Here is a 21015-nt window from a genome sequence, read left to right as displayed (position 1 = left end):
AGTTGGATATTTTTAAGATGCCATAAATCTAGTATTCTGTGAATGACAAAGCCATGACTCTGTCCATACCCCATAAGTGCTACACATACCAAGAAAGCTTCCCATTTGTTGAAAGGGCATTTCTTGGTCAGTGTATTCCTGATTTCTTCAAAACAAGAAACATTCTCTAAGGAGCTTATGATCTTAAAAAATGAAAAGAATACACTGTTAATCCAGTAATTGACTGCAATGCACTTCTTTTGATGATGGAAAATATTAATACAATGCACAAAATAGGTTTAAAATGTAAATGAATAAATAAACATGATGTCCACTGAAGTCCACTTTTTGGCACTTTTGGAAAAGAGAATTTGAATCAAATGTTAAAGCAGATAATAGGAAAATATATTTAATAGCCTAATTTACATAAGACTATTCAGAGTTGGATATTTTTAAGATGCCATAAATCTAGTATTCTGTGAATGACAAAGCCATGACTCTGTCCATACCCCATAAGTGCTACACATACCAAGAAAGCTTCCCATTTGTTGAAAGGGCATTTCTTGGTCAGTGTATTCCTGATTTCTTCAAAATAAGAAACATTCTGTAAGGAGCTTATGATCTTAAAAAATGAAAAGAATACACTGATAATCCAGTAATTGACTGCAATGCACTTCTTTTGATGATGGAAAATATTAATACAATGCACAAAATAGGTTTAAAATGTAAATGAATAAATAAACATGATGTCCACTGAAGTCCACTTTTTGGCACTTTTGGAAAAGAGAATTTGAATCACATGCTAAAGCAGATAATAGGAAAATATATTTAATAGCCTAATTTACATAAGACTATTCAGAGCTGGATATTTTTAAGATGCCATAAATCTAGTATTCTGTGAATGACAAAGCCATGACTCTGTCCATATCCCATAAGTGCTACACATACCAACAAAGCTTCCCATTTGTTGAAAGGGCATTTCTTGGTCAGTGTATTCCTGATTTCTTCAAAACAAGAAACATTCTCTAAGGAGCTTATGATCTTAAAAAATGAAAAGAATGCACAAGAAAAATCATGCGTTGGCCAGTGCTACACATACCAACAAAGCTTCCCTTTTTTTGAAAGGGCATATCTTGATCAGTGTATTCCTAATTCCTTCAAAACAAGAATAATTCTCTAAGGAGTTTATGATCTTAAAAATTGAATACAAACTATGCGTTGGCCGGGAATCGAACCTGGGTCAACTGCTTGGAAGGCAGCTATGCTCACCACTATACCACCAACGCTTCCTGGTTTTCAAAAGGGCATTTGTTAGTCAAATCTGTAAGCCACAACACCTGATTGTATGATTTCAATGCTCTACACTGTTAATCCATTAATTGACTGCAATGCACTTCTTTTGATGATGGAAAATATTAATACAATGCACAAATTAGGTTAAAAATGCAAATGAATAAATAAACATGATGTCCACTGAAGTCCACTTTTTGGCACTTTTGGAAAAGAGAATTTGAATCAAATGTTAAAGCAGATAATAGGAAAATATATTTAATAGCCTAATTTACATAAGACTATTTAGAGTTGGATATTTTTAAGATGCCATAAATCTAGTATTCTGTGAATGACAAAGCCATGACTCTGTCCATACCCCATAAGTGCTACACATACCAAGAAAGCTTCCCATTTGTTGAAAGGGCATTTCTTGGTCAGTGTATTCCTGATTTCTTCAAAACAAGAAACATTCTCTAAGGAGCTTATGATCTTAAAAAATGAAAAGAATACACTGTTAATCCAGTAATTGACTGCAATGCACTTCTTTTGATGATGGAAAATATTAATACAATGCACAAAATAGGTTTAAAATGTAAATGAATAAATAAACATGATGTCCACTGAAGTCCACTTTTTGGCACTTTTGGAAAAGAGAATTTGAATCAAATGTTAAAGCAGATAATAGGAAAATATATTTAATAGCCTAATTTACATAAGACTATTCAGAGTTGGATATTTTTAAGATGCCATAAATCTAGTATTCTGTGAATGACAAAGCCATGACTCTGTCCATACCCCATAAGTGCTACACATACCAAGAAAGCTTCCCATTTGTTGAAAGGGCATTTCTTGGTCAGTGTATTCCTGATTTCTTCAAAACAAGAAACATTCTGTAAGGAGCTTATGATCTTAAAAAATGAAAAGAATACACTGATAATCCAGTAATTGACTGCAATGCACTTCTTTTGATGATGGAAAATATTAATACAATGCACAAAATAGGTTTAAAATGTAAATGAATAAATAAACATGATGTCCACTGAAGTCCACTTTTTGGCACTTTTGGAAAAGAGAATTTGAATCACATGCTAAAGCAGATAATAGGAAAATATATTTAATAGCCTAATTTACATAAGACTATTCAGAGCTGGATATTTTTAAGATGCCATAAATCTAGTATTCTGTGAATGACAAAGCCATGACTCTGTCCATACCCCATAAGTGCTACACATACCAACAAAGCTTCCCATTTGTTGAAAGGGCATTTCTTGGTCAGTGTATTCCTGATTTCTTCAAAACAAGAAACATTCTCTAAGGAGCTTATGATCTTAAAAAATGAAAAGAATAAACAAGAAAAATCATGCTTTGGCCAGTGCGACACATACCAACAAAGCTTCCCGTTTTTTGAAAGGGCATTTCTTGGTCAGTGTATTCCTAATTCCTTCAAAACAAGAATAATTCTCTAAGGAGTTTATGATCTTAAAAATTGAATACAAACTATGTGTTGGCCGGGAATCGAACCCGGGTCAACTGCTTGGAAGGCAGCTATGCTCACCACTATACCACCAACGCTTCCTGGTTTTCAAAAGGGCATTTGTTAGTCAAATCTGTAAGCCACAACACCTGATTGTATGATTTCAATGCTCTACACTGTTAATCCATTAATTGACTGCAATGCACTTCTTTTGATGATGGAAAATATTAATACAATGCACAAATTAGGTTAAAAATGCAAATGAATAAATAAACATGATGTCCACTGAAGTCCACTTTTTGGCACTTTTGGAAAAGAGAATTTGAATCAAATGTTAAAGCAGATAATAGGAAAATATATTTAATAGCCTAATTTACATAAGACTATTTAGAGTTGGATATTTTTAAGATGCCATAAATCTAGTATTCTGTGAATGACAAAGCCATGACTCTGTCCATACCCCATAAGTGCTACACATACCAAGAAAGCTTCCCATTTGTTGAAAGGGCATTTCTTGGTCAGTGTATTCCTGATTTCTTCAAAACAAGAAACATTCTCTAAGGAGCTTATGATCTTAAAAAATGAAAAGAATACACTGTTAATCCAGTAATTGACTGCAATACACTTCTTTTGATGATGGAAAATATTAATACAATGCACAAAATAGGTTTAAAATGTAAATGAATAAATAAACATGATGTCCACTGAAGTCCACTTTTTGGCACTTTTGGAAAAGAGAATTTGAATCAAATGTTAAAGCAGATAATAGGAAAATATATTTAATAGCCTAATTTACATAAGACTATTCAGAGTTGGATATTTTTAAGATGCCATAAATCTAGTATTCTGTGAATGACAAAGCCATGACTCTGTCCATACCCCATAAGTGCTACACATACCAAGAAAGCTTCCCATTTGTTGAAAGGGCATTTCTTGGTCAGTGTATTCCTGATTTCTTCAAAACAAGAAACATTCTGTAAGGAACTTATGATCTTAAAAAATGAAAAGAATACACTGATAATCCAGTAATTGACTGCAATGCACTTCTTTTGATGATGGAAAATATTAATACAATGCACAAAATAGGTTTAAAATGTAAATGAATAAATAAACATGATGTCCACTGAAGTCCACTTTTTGGCACTTTTGGAAAAGAGAATTTGAATCAAATGTTAAAGCAGATAATAGGAAAATATATTTAATAGCCTAATTTACATAAGACTATTTAGAGTTGGATATTTTTAAGATGCCATAAATCTAGTATTCTGTGAATGACAAAGCCATGACTCTGTCCATACCCCATAAGTGCTACACATACCAAGAAAGCTTCCCATTTGTTGAAAGGGCATTTCTTGGTCAGTGTATTCCTGATTTCTTCAAAACAAGAAACATTCTCTAAGGAGCTTATGATCTTAAAAAATGAAAAGAATACACTGTTAATCCAGTAATTGACTGCAATGCACTTCTTTTGATGATGGAAAATATTAATACAATGCACAAAATAGGTTTAAAATGTAAATGAATAAATAAACATGATGTCCACTGAAGTCCACTTTTTGGCACTTTTGGAAAAGAGAATTTGAATCAAATGTTAAAGCAGATAATAGGAAAATATATTTAATAGCCTAATTTACATAAGACTATTCAGAGTTGGATATTTTTAAGATGCCATAAATCTAGTATTCTGTGAATGACAAAGCCATGACTCTGTCCATACCCCATAAGTGCTACACATACCAAGAAAGCTTCCCATTTGTTGAAAGGGCATTTCTTGGTCAGTGTATTCCTGATTTCTTCAAAACAAGAAACATTCTGTAAGGAGCTTATGATCTTAAAAAATGAAAAGAATACACTGATAATCCAGTAATTGACTGCAATGCACTTCTTTTGATGATGGAAAATATTAATACAATGCACAAAATAGGTTTAAAATGTAAATGAATAAATAAACATGATGTCCACTGAAGTCCACTTTTTGGCACTTTTGGAAAAGAGAATTTGAATCACATGCTAAAGCAGATAATAGGAAAATATATTTAATAGCCTAATTTACATAAGACTATTCAGAGCTGGATATTTTTAAGATGCCATAAATCTAGTATTCTGTGAATGACAAAGCCATGACTCTGTCCATACCCCATAAGTGCTACACATACCAACAAAGTTTCCCATTTGTTGAAAGGGCATTTCTTGGTCAGTGTATTCCTGATTTCTTCAAAACAAGAAACATTCTCTAAGGAGCTTATGATCTTAAAAAATGAAAAGAATACACAAGAAAAATCATGCTTTGGCCAGTGCGACACATACCAACAAAGCTTCCCGTTTTTTGAAAGGGCATTTCTTGGTCAGTGTATTCCTAATTCCTTCAAAACAAGAATAATTCTCTAAGGAGTTTATGATCTTAAAAATTGAATACAAACTATGCGTTGGCCGGGAATCGAAATCGGGTCAACTGCTTGGAAGGCAGCTATGCTCACCACTATACCACCAACGCTTCCTGGTTTTCAAAAGGGCATTTGTTAGTCAAATCTGTAAGCCACAACACCTGATTGTATGATTTCAATGCTCTACACTGTTAATCCATTAATTGACTGCAATGCACTTCTTTTGATGATGGAAAATATTAATACAATGCACAAATTAGGTTAAAAATGCAAATGAATAAATAAACATGATGTCCACTGAAGTCCACTTTTTGGCACTTTTGGAAAAGAGAATTTGAATCAAATGTTAAAGCAGATAATAGGAAAATATATTTAATAGCCTAATTTACATAAGACTATTTAGAGTTGGATATTTTTAAGATGCCATAAATCTAGTATTCTGTGAATGACAAAGCCATGACTCTGTCCATACCCCATAAGTGCTACACATACCAAGAAAGCTTCCCATTTGTTGAAAGGGCATTTCTTGGTCAGTGTATTCCTGATTTCTTCAAAACAAGAAACATTCTCTAAGGAGCTTATGATCTTAAAAAATGAAAAGAATACACTGTTAATCCAGTAATTGACTGCAATGCACTTCTTTTGATGATGGAAAATATTAATACAATGCACAAAATAGGTTTAAAATGTAAATGAATAAATAAACATGATGTCCACTGAAGTCCACTTTTTGGCACTTTTGGAAAAGAGAATTTGAATCAAATGTTAAAGCAGATAATAGGAAAATATATTTAATAGCCTAATTTACATAAGACTATTCAGAGTTGGATATTTTTAAGATGCCATAAATCTAGTATTCTGTGAATGACAAAGCCATGACTCTGTCCATACCCCATAAGTGCTACACATACCAAGAAAGCTTCCCATTTGTTGAAAGGGCATTTCTTGGTCAGTGTATTCCTGATTTCTTCAAAACAAGAAACATTCTGTAAGGAGCTTATGATCTTAAAAAATGAAAAGAATACACTGATAATCCAGTAATTGACTGCAATGCACTTCTTTTGATGATGGAAAATATTAATACAATGCACAAAATAGGTTTAAAATGTAAATGAATAAATAAACATGATGTCCACTGAAGTCCACTTTTTGGCACTTTTGGAAAAGAGAATTTGAATCACATGCTAAAGCAGATAATAGGAAAATATATTTAATAGCCTAATTTACATAAGACTATTCAGAGCTGGATATTTTTAAGATGCCATAAATCTAGTATTCTGTGAATGACAAAGCCATGACTCTGTCCATACCCCATAAGTGCTACACATACCAACAAAGCTTCCCATTTGTTGAAAGGGCATTTCTTGGTCAGTGTATTCCTGATTTCTTCAAAACAAGAAACATTCTCTAAGGAGCTTATGATCTTAAAAAATGAAAAGAATAAACAAGAAAAATCATGCTTTGGCCAGTGCGACACATACCAACAAAGCTTCCCGTTTTTTGAAAGGGCATTTCTTGGTCAGTGTATTCCTAATTCCTTCAAAACAAGAATAATTCTCTAAGGAGTTTATGATCTTAAAAATTGAATACAAACTATGTGTTGGCCGGGAATCGAACCCGGGTCAACTGCTTGGAAGGCAGCTATGCTCACCACTATACCACCAACGCTTCCTGGTTTTCAAAAGGGCATTTGTTAGTCAAATCTGTAAGCCACAACACCTGATTGTATGATTTCAATGTTCTACACTGTTAATCCATTAATTGACTGCAATGCACTTCTTTTGATGATGGAAAATATTAATACAATGCACAAATTAGGTTAAAAATGCAAATGAATAAATAAACATGATGTCCACTGAAGTCCACTTTTTGGCACTTTTGGAAAAGAGAATTTGAATCAAATGTTAAAGCAGATAATAGGAAAATATATTTAATAGCCTAATTTACATAAGACTATTTAGAGTTGGATATTTTTAAGATGCCATAAATCTAGTATTCTGTGAATGACAAAGCCATGACTCTGTCCATACCCCATAAGTGCTACACATACCAAGAAAGCTTCCCATTTGTTGAAAGGGCATTTCTTGGTCAGTGTATTCCTGATTTCTTCAAAACAAGAAACATTCTCTAAGGAGCTTATGATCTTAAAAAATGAAAAGAATACACTGTTAATCCAGTAATTGACTGCAATGCACTTCTTTTGATGATGGAAAATATTAATACAATGCACAAAATAGGTTTAAAATGTAAATGAATAAATAAACATGATGTCCACTGAAGTCCACTTTTTGGCACTTTTGGAAAAGAGAATTTGAATCAAATGTTAAAGCAGATAATAGGAAAATATATTTAATAGCCTAATTTACATAAGACTATTCAGAGTTGGATATTTTTAAGATGCCATAAATCTAGTATTCTGTGAATGACAAAGCCATGACTCTGTCCATACCCCATAAGTGCTACACATACCAAGAAAGCTTCCCATTTGTTGAAAGGGCATTTCTTGGTCAGTGTATTCCTGATTTCTTCAAAATAAGAAACATTCTGTAAGGAGCTTATGATCTTAAAAAATGAAAAGAATACACTGATAATCCAGTAATTGACTGCAATGCACTTCTTTTGATGATGGAAAATATTAATACAATGCACAAAATAGGTTTAAAATGTAAATGAATAAATAAACATGATGTCCACTGAAGTCCACTTTTTGGCACTTTTGGAAAAGAGAATTTGAATCACATGCTAAAGCAGATAATAGGAAAATATATTTAATAGCCTAATTTACATAAGACTATTCAGAGCTGGATATTTTTAAGATGCCATAAATCTAGTATTCTGTGAATGACAAAGCCATGACTCTGTCCATATCCCATAAGTGCTACACATACCAACAAAGCTTCCCATTTGTTGAAAGGGCATTTCTTGGTCAGTGTATTCCTGATTTCTTCAAAACAAGAAACATTCTCTAAGGAGCTTATGATCTTAAAAAATGAAAAGAATGCACAAGAAAAATCATGCGTTGGCCAGTGCTACACATACCAACAAAGCTTCCCTTTTTTTGAAAGGGCATTTCTTGATCAGTGTATTCCTAATTCCTTCAAAACAAGAATAATTCTCTAAGGAGTTTATGATCTTAAAAATTGAATACAAACTATGCGTTGGCCGGGAATCGAACCCGGGTCAACTGCTTGGAAGGCAGCTATGCTCACCACTATACCACCAACGCTTCCTGGTTTTCAAAAGGGCATTTGTTAGTCAAATCTGTAAGCCACAACACCTGATTGTATGATTTCAATGCTCTACACTGTTAATCCATTAATTGACTGCAATGCACTTCTTTTGATGATGGAAAATATTAATACAATGCACAAATTAGGTTAAAAATGCAAATGAATAAATAAACATGATGTCCACTGAAGTCCACTTTTTGGCACTTTTGGAAAAGAGAATTTGAATCAAATGTTAAAGCAGATAATAGGAAAATATATTTAATAGCCTAATTTACATAAGACTATTTAGAGTTGGATATTTTTAAGATGCCATAAATCTAGTATTCTGTGAATGACAAAGCCATGACTCTGTCCATACCCCATAAGTGCTACACATACCAAGAAAGCTTCCCATTTGTTGAAAGGGCATTTCTTGGTCAGTGTATTCCTGATTTCTTCAAAACAAGAAACATTCTCTAAGGAGCTTATGATCTTAAAAAATGAAAAGAATACACTGTTAATCCAGTAATTGACTGCAATGCACTTCTTTTGATGATGGAAAATATTAATACAATGCACAAAATAGGTTTAAAATGTAAATGAATAAATAAACATGATGTCCACTGAAGTCCACTTTTTGGCACTTTTGGAAAAGAGAATTTGAATCAAATGTTAAAGCAGATAATAGGAAAATATATTTAATAGCCTAATTTACATAAGACTATTCAGAGTTGGATATTTTTAAGATGCCATAAATCTAGTATTCTGTGAATGACAAAGCCATGACTCTGTCCATACCCCATAAGTGCTACACATACCAAGAAAGCTTCCCATTTGTTGAAAGGGCATTTCTTGGTCAGTGTATTCCTGATTTCTTCAAAACAAGAAACATTCTGTAAGGAGCTTATGATCTTAAAAAATGAAAAGAATACACTGATAATCCAGTAATTGACTGCAATGCACTTCTTTTGATGATGGAAAATATTAATACAATGCACAAAATAGGTTTAAAATGTAAATGAATAAATAAACATGATGTCCACTGAAGTCCACTTTTTGGCACTTTTGGAAAAGAGAATTTGAATCACATGCTAAAGCAGATAATAGGAAAATATATTTAATAGCCTAATTTACATAAGACTATTCAGAGCTGGATATTTTTAAGATGCCATAAATCTAGTATTCTGTGAATGACAAAGCCATGACTCTGTCCATACCCCATAAGTGCTACACATACCAACAAAGCTTCCCATTTGTTGAAAGGGCATTTCTTGGTCAGTGTATTCCTGATTTCTTCAAAACAAGAAACATTCTCTAAGGAGCTTATGATCTTAAAAAATGAAAAGAATAAACAAGAAAAATCATGCTTTGGCCAGTGCGACACATACCAACAAAGCTTCCCGTTTTTTGAAAGGGCATTTCTTGGTCAGTGTATTCCTAATTCCTTCAAAACAAGAATAATTCTCTAAGGAGTTTATGATCTTAAAAATTGAATACAAACTATGTGTTGGCCGGGAATCGAACCCGGGTCAACTGCTTGGAAGGCAGCTATGCTCACCACTATACCACCAACGCTTCCTGGTTTTCAAAAGGGCATTTGTTAGTCAAATCTGTAAGCCACAACACCTGATTGTATGATTTCAATGCTCTACACTGTTAATCCATTAATTGACTGCAATGCACTTCTTTTGATGATGGAAAATATTAATACAATGCACAAATTAGGTTAAAAATGCAAATGAATAAATAAACATGATGTCCACTGAAGTCCACTTTTTGGCACTTTTGGAAAAGAGAATTTGAATCAAATGTTAAAGCAGATAATAGGAAAATATATTTAATAGCCTAATTTACATAAGACTATTTAGAGTTGGATATTTTTAAGATGCCATAAATCTAGTATTCTGTGAATGACAAAGCCATGACTCTGTCCATACCCCATAAGTGCTACACATACCAAGAAAGCTTCCCATTTGTTGAAAGGGCATTTCTTGGTCAGTGTATTCCTGATTTCTTCAAAACAAGAAACATTCTCTAAGGAGCTTATGATCTTAAAAAATGAAAAGAATACACTGTTAATCCAGTAATTGACTGCAATACACTTCTTTTGATGATGGAAAATATTAATACAATGCACAAAATAGGTTTAAAATGTAAATGAATAAATAAACATGATGTCCACTGAAGTCCACTTTTTGGCACTTTTGGAAAAGAGAATTTGAATCAAATGTTAAAGCAGATAATAGGAAAATATATTTAATAGCCTAATTTACATAAGACTATTCAGAGTTGGATATTTTTAAGATGCCATAAATCTAGTATTCTGTGAATGACAAAGCCATGACTCTGTCCATACCCCATAAGTGCTACACATACCAAGAAAGCTTCCCATTTGTTGAAAGGGCATTTCTTGGTCAGTGTATTCCTGATTTCTTCAAAACAAGAAACATTCTGTAAGGAACTTATGATCTTAAAAAATGAAAAGAATACACTGATAATCCAGTAATTGACTGCAATGCACTTCTTTTGATGATGGAAAATATTAATACAATGCACAAAATAGGTTTAAAATGTAAATGAATAAATAAACATGATGTCCACTGAAGTCCACTTTTTGGCACTTTTGGAAAAGAGAATTTGAATCAAATGTTAAAGCAGATAATAGGAAAATATATTTAATAGCCTAATTTACATAAGACTATTCAGAGTTGGATATTTTTAAGATGCCATAAATCTAGTATTCTGTGAATGACAAAGCCATGACTCTGTCCATACCCCATAAGTGCTACACATACCAAGAAAGCTTCCCATTTGTTGAAAGGGCATTTCTTGGTCAGTGTATTCCTGATTTCTTCAAAACAAGAAACATTCTATAAGGAGCTTATGATCTTAAAAAATGAAAAGAATACACTGATAATCCAGTAATTGACTGCAATGCACTTCTTTTGATGATGGAAAATATTAATACAATGCACAAAATAGGTTTAAAATGTAAATGAATAAATAAACATGATGTCCACTGAAGTCCACTTTTTGGCACTTTTGGAAAAGAGAATTTGAATCACATGCTAAAGCAGATAATAGGAAAATATATTTAATAGCCTAATTTACATAAGACTATTCAGAGCTGGATATTTTTAAGATGCCATAAATCTAGTATTCTGTGAATGACAAAGCCATGACTCTGTCCATACCCCATAAGTGCTACACATACCAACAAAGTTTCCCATTTGTTGAAAGGGCATTTCTTGGTCAGTGTATTCCTGATTTCTTCAAAACAAGAAACATTCTCTAAGGAGCTTATGATCTTAAAAAATGAAAAGAATACACAAGAAAAATCATGCTTTGGCCAGTGCGACACATACCAACAAAGCTTCCCGTTTTTTGAAAGGGCATTTCTTGGTCAGTGTATTCCTAATTCCTTCAAAACAAGAATAATTCTCTAAGGAGTTTATGATCTTAAAAATTGAATACAAACTATGCGTTGGCCGGGAATCGAACCCGGGTCAACTGCTTGGAAGGCAGCTATGCTCACCACTATACCACCAACGCTTCCTGGTTTTCAAAAGGGCATTTGTTAGTCAAATCTGTAAGCCACAACACCTGATTGTATGATTTCAATGCTCTACACTGTTAATCCATTAATTGACTGCAATGCACTTCTTTTGATGATGGAAAATATTAATACAATGCACAAATTAGGTTAAAAATGCAAATGAATAAATAAACATGATGTCCACTGAAGTCCACTTTTTGGCACTTTTGGAAAAGAGAATTTGAATCAAATGTTAAAGCAGATAATAGGAAAATATATTTAATAGCCTAATTTACATAAGACTATTTAGAGTTGGATATTTTTAAGATGCCATAAATCTAGTATTCTGTGAATGACAAAGCCATGACTCTGTCCATACCCCATAAGTGCTACACATACCAAGAAAGCTTCCCATTTGTTGAAAGGGCATTTCTTGGTCAGTGTATTCCTGATTTCTTCAAAACAAGAAACATTCTGTAAGGAGCTTATGATCTTAAAAAATGAAAAGAATACACTGATAATCCAGTAATTGACTGCAATGCACTTCTTTTGATGATGGAAAATATTAATACAATGCACAAAATAGGTTTAAAATGTAAATGAATAAATAAACATGATGTCCACTGAAGTCCACTTTTTGGCACTTTTGGAAAAGAGAATTTGAATCACATGCTAAAGCAGATAATAGGAAAATATATTTAATAGCCTAATTTACATAAGACTATTCAGAGCTGGATATTTTTAAGATGCCATAAATCTAGTATTCTGTGAATGACAAAGCCATGACTCTGTCCATACCCCATAAGTGCTACACATACCAACAAAGCTTCCCATTTGTTGAAAGGGCATTTCTTGGTCAGTGTATTCCTGATTTCTTCAAAACAAGAAACATTCTCTAAGGAGCTTATGATCTTAAAAAATGAAAAGAATAAACAAGAAAAATCATGCTTTGGCCAGTGCGACACATACCAACAAAGCTTCCCGTTTTTTGAAAGGGCATTTCTTGGTCAGTGTATTCCTAATTCCTTCAAAACAAGAATAATTCTCTAAGGAGTTTATGATCTTAAAAATTGAATACAAACTATACAAACTATGTGTTGGCCGGGAATCGAACCCGGGTCAACTGCTTGGAAGGCACTATACCACTATACCACCAACGCTTCCTGGTTTTCAAAAGGGCATTTGTTAGTCAAATCTGTAGTATTCTGTGAATGACAAAGCCATGACTCTGTCCATACCCCATAAGTGCTACACATACCAAGAAAGCTTCCCATTTGTTGAAAGGGCATTTCTTGGTCAGTGTATTCCTGATTTCTTCAAAATAAGAAACATTCTGTAAGGAGCTTATGATCTTAAAAAATGAAAAGAATACACTGATAATCCAGTAATTGACTGCAATGCACTTCTTTTGATGATGGAAAATATTAATACAATGCACAAAATAGGTTTAAAATGTAAATGAATAAATAAACATGATGTCCACTGAAGTCCACTTTTTGGCACTTTTGGAAAAGAGAATTTGAATCACATGCTAAAGCAGATAATAGGAAAATATATTTAATAGCCTAATTTACATAAGACTATTCAGAGCTGGATATTTTTAAGATGCCATAAATCTAGTATTCTGTGAATGACAAAGCCATGACTCTGTCCATACCCCATAAGTGCTACACATACCAACAAAGTTTCCCATTTGTTGAAAGGGCATTTCTTGGTCAGTGTATTCCTGATTTCTTCAAAACAAGAAACATTCTCTAAGGAGCTTATGATCTTAAAAAATGAAAAGAATACACAAGAAAAATCATGCTTTGGCCAGTGCGACACATACCAACAAAGCTTCCCGTTTTTTGAAAGGGCATTTCTTGGTCAGTGTATTCCTAATTCCTTCAAAACAAGAATAATTCTCTAAGGAGTTTATGATCTTAAAAATTGAATACAAACTATGCGTTGGCCGGGAATCGAACCCGGGTCAACTGCTTGGAAGGCAGCTATGCTCACCACTATACCACCAACGCTTCCTGGTTTTCAAAAGGGCATTTGTTAGTCAAATCTGTAAGCCACAACACCTGATTGTATGATTTCAATGCTCTACACTGTTAATCCATTAATTGACTGCAATGCACTTCTTTTGATGATGGAAAATATTAATACAATGCACAAATTAGGTTAAAAATGCAAATGAATAAATAAACATGATGTCCACTGAAGTCCACTTTTTGGCACTTTTGGAAAAGAGAATTTGAATCAAATGTTAAAGCAGATAATAGGAAAATATATTTAATAGCCTAATTTACATAAGACTATTTAGAGTTGGATATTTTTAAGATGCCATAAATCTAGTATTCTGTGAATGACAAAGCCATGACTCTGTCCATACCCCATAAGTGCTACACATACCAAGAAAGCTTCCCATTTGTTGAAAGGGCATTTCTTGGTCAGTGTATTCCTGATTTCTTCAAAACAAGAAACATTCTGTAAGGAGCTTATGATCTTAAAAAATGAAAAGAATACACTGATAATCCAGTAATTGACTGCAATGCACTTCTTTTGATGATGGAAAATATTAATACAATGCACAAAATAGGTTTAAAATGTAAATGAATAAATAAACATGATGTCCACTGAAGTCCACTTTTTGGCACTTTTGGAAAAGAGAATTTGAATCACATGCTAAAGCAGATAATAGGAAAATATATTTAATAGCCTAATTTACATAAGACTATTCAGAGCTGGATATTTTTAAGATGCCATAAATCTAGTATTCTGTGAATGACAAAGCCATGACTCTGTCCATACCCCATAAGTGCTACACATACCAACAAAGCTTCCCATTTGTTGAAAGGGCATTTCTTGGTCAGTGTATTCCTGATTTCTTCAAAACAAGAAACATTCTCTAAGGAGCTTATGATCTTAAAAAATGAAAAGAATAAACAAGAAAAATCATGCTTTGGCCAGTGCGACACATACCAACAAAGCTTCCCGTTTTTTGAAAGGGCATTTCTTGGTCAGTGTATTCCTAATTCCTTCAAAACAAGAATAATTCTCTAAGGAGTTTATGATCTTAAAAATTGAATACAAACTATGTGTTGGCCGGGAATCGAACCCGGGTCAACTGCTTGGAAGGCAGCTATGCTCACCACTATACCACCAACGCTTCCTGGTTTTCAAAAGGGCATTTGTTAGTCAAATCTGTAAGCCACAACACCTGATTGTATGATTTCAATGCTCTACACTGTTAATCCATTAATTGACTGCAATGCACTTCTTTTGATGATGGAAAATATTAATACAATGCACAAATTAGGTTAAAAATGCAAATGAATAAATAAACATGATGTCCACTGAAGTCCACTTTTTGGCACTTTTGGAAAAGAGAATTTGAATCAAATGTTAAAGCAGATAATAGGAAAATATATTTAATAGCCTAATTTACATAAGACTATTTAGAGTTGGATATTTTTAAGATGCCATAAATCTAGTATTCTGTGAATGACAAAGCCATGACTCTGTCCATACCCCATAAGTGCTACACATAGCAAGAAAGCTTCCCATTTGTTGAAAGGGCATTTCTTGGTCAGTGTATTCCTGATTTCTTCAAAACAAGAAACATTCTCTAAGGAGCTTATGATCTTAAAAAATGAAAAGAATACACTGTTAATCCAGTAATTGACTGCAATGCACTTCTTTTGATGATGGAAAATATTAATACAATGCACAAAATAGTTTTAAAATGTAAATGAATAAATAAACATGATGTCCACTGAAGTCCACTTTTTGGCACTTTTGGAAAAGAGAATTTGAATCAAATGTTAAAGCAGATAATAGGAAAATATATTTAATAGCCTAATTTACATAAGACTATTCAGAGTTGGATATTTTTAAGATGCCATAAATCTAGTATTCTGTGAATGACAAAGCCATGACTCTGTCCATACCCCATAAGTGCTACACATACCAAGAAAGCTTCCCATTTGTTGAAAGGGCATTTCTTGGTCAGTGTATTCCTGATTTCTTCAAAATAAGAAACATTCTGTAAGGAGCTTATGATCTTAAAAAATGAAAAGAATACACTGATAATCCAGTAATTGACTGCAATGCACTTCTTTTGATGATGGAAAATATTAATACAATGCACAAAATAGGTTTAAAATGTAAATGAATAAATAAACATGATGTCCACTGAAGTCCACTTTTTGGCACTTTTGGAAAAGAGAATTTGAATCACATGCTAAAGCAGATAATAGGAAAATATATTTAATAGCCTAATTTACATAAGACTATTCAGAGCTGGATATTTTTAAGATGCCATAAATCTAGTATTCTGTGAATGACAAAGCCATGACTCTGTCCATATCCCATAAGTGCTACACATACCAACAAAGCTTCCCATTTGTTGAAAGGGCATTTCTTGGTCAGTGTATTCCTGATTTCTTCAAAACAAGAATCATTCTCTAAGGAGCTTATGATCTTAAAAAATGAAAAGAATGCACAAGAAAAATCATGCGTTGGCCAGTGCTACACATACCAACAAATCTTCCCTTTTTTTGAAAGGGCATTTCTTGATCAGTGTATTCCTAATTCCTTCAAAACAAGAATAATTCTCTAAGGAGTTTATGATCTTAAAAATTGAATACAAACTATGCCGGGAATCGAACCCGGGTTAACTGCTTGGAGTTTATGATCTTAAAAATTGAATACAAACTATGCCGGGAATCGAACCCGGGTTAACTGCTTGGAAGGCAGCTATGCTCACCACTATACCACCAACGCTTCCTGGTTTTCAAAAGGGCATTTGTTAGTCAAATCTGTAAGCCACAACACCTGATTGTATGATTTCAATGCTCTACACTGTTAATCCATTAATTGACTGCAATGCACTTCTTTTGATGATGGAAAATATTAATACAATGCACAAATTAGGTTAAAAATGCAAATGAATAAATAAACATGATGTCCACTGAAGTCCACTTTTTGGCACTTTTGGAAAAGAGAATTTGAATCAAATGTTAAAGCAGATAATAGGAAAATATATTTAATAGCCTAATTTACATAAGACTATTTAGAGTTGGATATTTTTAAGATGCCATAAATCTAGTATTCTGTGAATGACAAAGCCATGACTCTGTCCATACCCCATAAGTGCTACACATACCAAGAAAGCTTCCCATTTGTTGAAAGGGCATTTCTTGGTCAGTGTATTCCTGATTTCTTCAAAACAAGAAACATTCTCTAAGGAGCTTATGATCTTAAAAAATGAAAAGAATACACTGTTAATCCAGTAATTGACTGCAATGCACTTCTTTTGATGATGGAAAATATTAATACAATGCACAAAATAGGTTTAAAATGTAAATGAATAAATAAACATGATGTCCACTGAAGTCCACTTTTTGGCACTTTTGGAAAAGAGAATTTGAATCAAATGTTAAAGCAGATAATAGGAAAATATATTTAATAGCCTAATTTACATAAGACTATTCAGAGTTGGATATTTTTAAGATGCCATAAATCTAGTATTCTGTGAATGACAAAGCCATGACTCTGTCCATACCCCATAAGTGCTACACATACCAAGAAAGCTTCCCATTTGTTGAAAGGGCATTTCTTGGTCAGTGTATTCCTGATTTCTTCAAAACAAGAAACATTCTGTAAGGAACTTATGATCTTAAAAAATGAAAAGAATACACTGATAATCCAGTAATTGACTGCAATGCACTTCTTTTGATGATGGAAAATATTAATACAATGCACAAAATAGGTTTAAAATGTAAATGAATAAATAAACATGATGTCCACTGAAGTCCACTTTTTGGCACTTTTGGAAAAGAGAATTTGAATCACATGCTAAAGCAGATAATAGGAAAATATATTTAATAGCCTAATTTACATAAGACTATTCAGAGCTGGATATTTTTAAGATGCCATAAATCTAGTATTCTGTGAATGACAAAGCCATGACTCTGTCCATATCCCATAAGTGCTACACATACCAACAAAGCTTCCCATTTGTTGAAAGGGCATTTCTTGGTCAGTGTATTCCTGATTTCTTCAAAACAAGAAACATTCTCTAAGGAGCTTATGATCTTAAAAAATGAAAAGAATAAACAAGAAAAATCATGCTTTGGCCAGTGCGACACATACCAACAAAGCTTCCCGTTTTTTGAAAGGGCATTTCTTGGTCAGTGTATTCCTAATTCCTTCAAAACAAGAATAATTCTCTAAGGAGTTTATGATCTTAAAAATTGAATACAAACTATGCGTTGGCCGGGAATCAAAGCCGGGTCAACTGCTTGGAAGGCAGATATGCTCACCACTATACCACCAACGCTTCCTGGTTTTCAAAAGGGCATTTGTTAGTCAAATCTGTAAGCCACAACACCTGATTGTATGATTTCAATGCTCTACACTGTTAATCCATTAATTGACTGCAATGCACTTCTTTTGATGATGGAAAATATTAATACAATGCACAAATTAGGTTAAAAATGCAAATGAATAAATAAACATGATGTACACTGAAGTCCACTTTTTGGCACTTTTGGAAAAGAGAATTTGAATCAAATGTTAAAGCAGATAATAGGAAAATATATTTAATAGCCTAATTTACATAAGACTATTCAGAGTTGGATATTTTTAAGATGCCATAAATCTAGTATTCTGTGAATGACAAAGCCATGACTCTGTCCATACCCCATAAGTGCTACACATACCAAGAAAGCTTCCCATTTGTTGAAAGGGCATTTCTTGGTCAGTGTATTCCTGATTTCTTCAAAACAAGAAACATTCTCTAAGGAGCTTATGATCTTAAAAAATGAAAAGAATACACAAGAAAAATCATGCTTTGGCCAGTGCGACACATACCAACAAAGCTTCCCATTTGTTGAAAGGGCATTTCTTGGTCAGTGTATTCCTGATTTCTTCAAAACAAGAAACATTCTGTAAGGAACTTATGATCTTAAAAAATGAAAAGAATACACTGATAATCCAGTAATTGACTGCAATGCACTTCTTTTGATGATGGAAAATATTAATACAATGCACAAAATAGGTTAAAAATGCAAATGAATAAATAAACATGATGTCCACTGAAGTCCACTTTTTGGCACTTTTGGAAAAGAGAATTTGAATCACATGCTAAAGCAGATAATAGGAAAATATATTTAATAGCCTAATTTACATAAGACTATTCAGAGCTGGATATTTTTAAGATGCCATAAATCTAGTATTCTGTGAATGACAAAGCCATGACTCTGTCCATATCCCATAAGTGCTACACATACCAACAAAGCTTCCCATTTGTTGAAAGGGCATTTCTTGGTCAGTGTATTCCTGATTTCTTCAAAACAAGAAACATTCTCTAAGGAGCTTATGATCTTAAAAAATGAAAAGAATAAACAAGAAAAATCATGCTTTGGCCAGTGCGACACATACCAACAAAGCTTCCCGTTTTTTGAAAGGGCATTTCTTGGTCAGTGTATTCCTAATTCCTTCAAAACAAGAGTAATTCTCTAAGGAGTTTATGATCTTAAAAATTGAATACAAACTATGCGTTGGCCGGGAATCGAACCCGGGTCAACTGCTTGGAAGGCAGATATGCTCACCACTATACCACCAACGCTTCCTGGTTTTCAAAAGGGCATTTGTTAGTCAAATCTGTAAGCCACAACACCTGATTGTATGATTTCAATGCTCTACACTGTTAATCCATTAATTGACTGCAATGCACTTCTTTTGATGATGGAAAATATTAATACAATGCACAAATTAGGTTAAAAATGCAAATGAATAAATAAACATGATGTACACTGAAGTCCACTTTTTGGCACTTTTGGAAAAGAGAATTTGAATCAAATGTTAAAGCAGATAATAGGAAAATATATTTAATAGCCTAATTTACATAAGACTATTCAGAGTTGGATATTTTTAAGATGCCATAAATCTAGTATTCTGTGAATGACAAAGCCATGACTCTGTCCATACCCCATAAGTGCTACACATACCAAGAAAGCTTCCCATTTGTTGAAAGGGCATTTCTTGGTCAGTGTATTCCTGATTTCTTCAAAACAAGAAACATTCTCTAAGGAGCTTATGATCTTAAAAAATGAAAAGAATACACAAGAAAAATCATGCTTTGGCCAGTGCGACACATACCAACAAAGCTTCCCATTTGTTGAAAGGGCATTTCTTGGTCAGTGTATTCCTGATTTCTTCAAAACAAGAAACATTCTGTAAGGAACTTATGATCTTAAAAAATGAAAAGAATACACTGATAATCCAGTAATTGACTGCAATGCACTTCTTTTGATGATGGAAAATATTAATACAATGCACAAAATAGGTTAAAAATGCAAATGAATAAATAAACATGATGTCCACTGAAGTCCACTTTTTGGCACTTTTGGAAAAGAGAATTTGAATCACATGCTAAAGCAGATAATAGGAAAATATATTTAATAGCCTAATTTACATAAGACTATTCAGAGCTGGATATTTTTAAGATGCCATAAATCTAGTATTCTGTGAATGACAAAGCCATGACTCTGTCCATATCCCATAAGTGCTACACATACCAACAAAGCTTCCCATTTGTTGAAAGGGCATTTCTTGGTCAGTGTATTCCTGATTTCTTCAAAACAAGAAACATTCTCTAAGGAGCTTATGATCTTAAAAAATGAAAAGAATAAACAAGAAAAATCATGCTTTGGCCAGTGCGACACATACCAACAAAGCTTCCCGTTTTTTGAAAGGGCATTTCTTGGTCAGTGTATTCCTAATTCCTTCAAAACAAGAATAATTCTCTAAGGAGTTTATGATCTTAAAAATTGAATACAAACTATGCGTTGGCCGGGAATCGAACCCGGGTCAACTGCTTGGAAGGCAGCTATGCTCACCACTATACCACCAACGCTTCCTGGTTTTCAAAAGGGCATTTGTTAGTCAAATCTGTAAGCCACAACACCTGATTGTATGATTTCAATGCTCTACACTGTTAATCCATTAATTGACTGCAATGCACTTCTTTTGATGATGGAAAATATTAATACAATGCACAAATTAGGTTAAAAATGCAAATGAATAAATAAACATGATGTCCACTGAAGTCCACTTTTTGGCACTTTTGGAAAAGAGAATTTGAATCAAATGTTAAAGCAGATAATAGGA

General features: G+C 33.2%; 10 non-coding genes across 10 annotated transcripts; all 10 read right to left on the bottom strand.

Moving 5' to 3' along the window:
* Positions 1 to 1193: 1193 nt before the first annotated feature.
* On the bottom strand, positions 1194 to 1265 carry TRNAG-UCC (transfer RNA glycine (anticodon UCC)). The gene has a single exon. It is a non-coding gene; the product is annotated as a tRNA-Gly (tRNA).
* A 1486-nt stretch (positions 1266 to 2751) lies between these two features.
* TRNAG-UCC (transfer RNA glycine (anticodon UCC)) lies at positions 2752 to 2823 on the bottom strand. The gene has a single exon. It is a non-coding gene; the product is annotated as a tRNA-Gly (tRNA).
* Positions 2824 to 6705: 3882 nt separating this feature from the next.
* TRNAG-UCC (transfer RNA glycine (anticodon UCC)) lies at positions 6706 to 6777 on the bottom strand. The gene has a single exon. It is a non-coding gene; the product is annotated as a tRNA-Gly (tRNA).
* A 1486-nt stretch (positions 6778 to 8263) lies between these two features.
* On the bottom strand, positions 8264 to 8335 carry TRNAG-UCC (transfer RNA glycine (anticodon UCC)). Its single transcript has one exon. It is a non-coding gene; the product is annotated as a tRNA-Gly (tRNA).
* Positions 8336 to 9821: 1486 nt separating this feature from the next.
* TRNAG-UCC (transfer RNA glycine (anticodon UCC)) lies at positions 9822 to 9893 on the bottom strand. Its single transcript has one exon. It is a non-coding gene; the product is annotated as a tRNA-Gly (tRNA).
* A 1905-nt stretch (positions 9894 to 11798) lies between these two features.
* TRNAG-UCC (transfer RNA glycine (anticodon UCC)) lies at positions 11799 to 11870 on the bottom strand. The gene has a single exon. It is a non-coding gene; the product is annotated as a tRNA-Gly (tRNA).
* A 1926-nt stretch (positions 11871 to 13796) lies between these two features.
* On the bottom strand, positions 13797 to 13868 carry TRNAG-UCC (transfer RNA glycine (anticodon UCC)). The gene has a single exon. It is a non-coding gene; the product is annotated as a tRNA-Gly (tRNA).
* A 1067-nt stretch (positions 13869 to 14935) lies between these two features.
* TRNAG-UCC (transfer RNA glycine (anticodon UCC)) lies at positions 14936 to 15007 on the bottom strand. The gene has a single exon. It is a non-coding gene; the product is annotated as a tRNA-Gly (tRNA).
* A 4392-nt stretch (positions 15008 to 19399) lies between these two features.
* TRNAG-UCC (transfer RNA glycine (anticodon UCC)) lies at positions 19400 to 19471 on the bottom strand. The gene has a single exon. It is a non-coding gene; the product is annotated as a tRNA-Gly (tRNA).
* Positions 19472 to 20689: 1218 nt separating this feature from the next.
* On the bottom strand, positions 20690 to 20761 carry TRNAG-UCC (transfer RNA glycine (anticodon UCC)). Its single transcript has one exon. It is a non-coding gene; the product is annotated as a tRNA-Gly (tRNA).
* Between the last annotated feature and the right edge of the window lie 254 nt (positions 20762 to 21015).

Source organism: Taudactylus pleione, unplaced genomic scaffold (assembly GCF_031769625.1).
Source record: "Taudactylus pleione unplaced genomic scaffold, aTauple2 ptg000467l, whole genome shotgun sequence".
NCBI classification, from domain to species: domain Eukaryota; kingdom Metazoa; phylum Chordata; class Amphibia; order Anura; family Myobatrachidae; genus Taudactylus; species Taudactylus pleione.
The sequence above is the reverse complement of the archived record's forward strand: the minus strand, read 5'-3'. Positions and strand labels throughout refer to the sequence as shown.